Source organism: Cystoisospora suis, assembly GCF_002600585.1.
Source record: "Cystoisospora suis strain Wien I chromosome Unknown contig_5445, whole genome shotgun sequence".
NCBI lineage: Eukaryota > Apicomplexa > Conoidasida > Eucoccidiorida > Sarcocystidae > Cystoisospora > Cystoisospora suis.
This window is the reverse complement of record NW_027158235.1, coordinates 6973-7905: the sequence shown is the minus strand read 5'-3', so window position 1 is coordinate 7905 and position 933 is coordinate 6973. Positions and strand designations below refer to the sequence as shown.

The following is a 933-nucleotide window of genomic DNA, read 5'->3' as shown; positions in this document are numbered from 1 at the left end:
TCTTCTTCTTCTTTTCTTTTGTCTGTGTTTCTTCTTGTTTTCACTTAGGCTATCGCTCCTGTCCGTGTGAAGAGTTCGACTGATCAGCGTTTTCTACATGGTGAGAGAGAGAAAGAGAGAGAGAATTTCTCTCCTCAAAAGTCTCTCCTACATGCATGTCTACACGCTCTATCATCTCTCTCTCATGAAGAGATCTACTTCTACTACACATAGGGGTGTCTCCTTCCGTACCACATACCGCAAGTCTAGAGTTTAATGTGCCCCCCCCCCGTTCCTTTTTGTGTATGTGGATGGATACCTACACGGACAAGGAGGAGGAGGAAGAGGAGGTGCTGCTCTTAGTGACTCTTCCTATCAGTCCATTCATGCATGCGATGACGGCGTTTGTGGAGTAGGAATGGACTGTAGTTCTTCTTCCTTTTGTTCATCTTCATTGCCGCCCCATGCCTCTTTCTTCTTCTTTTTTCTTTTGCTTTTCTTCAGCTGCTGTGCGAGTGGATTCGGCTTTGTTTCTTCTTGGAGGTCTTCGCGCAGATGACTGTGGAGGGTAAGGAAAGAAAGAGTGAGAAAGAAAGGTGAAGAAGAGATAATTGAGGAGGAGTTCCTAGCGAACAGGAGCCGCTAGAGCAGATTTCTTTGCTGCCGCCTGTTTGAATCGTAACTTCAAGACAGAAGGGAAAGAAAGGCCTGCCTGGTATTTCAGAGCTCCTGTCCAGTGGATATACACCCTACAGAAAGATAGAGACGAAGGAGAAGAAGAAGAAGAAGACAGAAGAAAACTGAAGAGAGACAAGGAGTGCCAGATAATAAGAGATAGACAGAGAGAGAAACAACGTCTTAGTGAACATAGAGGCCCTTGGTTCTTCTTCTTAGTCAGACAATACACACCACAAATTCATACAAAATGTACATATAGAGATAGATTAAAGATAG

At 44.3% G+C, this 933-nt stretch overlaps 1 protein-coding gene across 1 annotated transcript in view; it reads left to right on the top strand.

Annotated features, from left to right (window-relative positions):
• Positions 1 to 60: 60 nt before the first annotated feature.
• CSUI_009231 (central domain galactose oxidase) overlaps positions 61 to 933 on the top strand; it is a 6764-nt gene continuing 5891 nt past the window's right edge. Inside the window, exons 1-2 of the mRNA XM_068069347.1 lie at positions 61 to 100; positions 484 to 547. The gene's annotated coding sequence lies outside the window, so the exon portion shown is untranslated. The remainder of the gene's footprint in view (positions 101 to 483; positions 548 to 933) is intronic.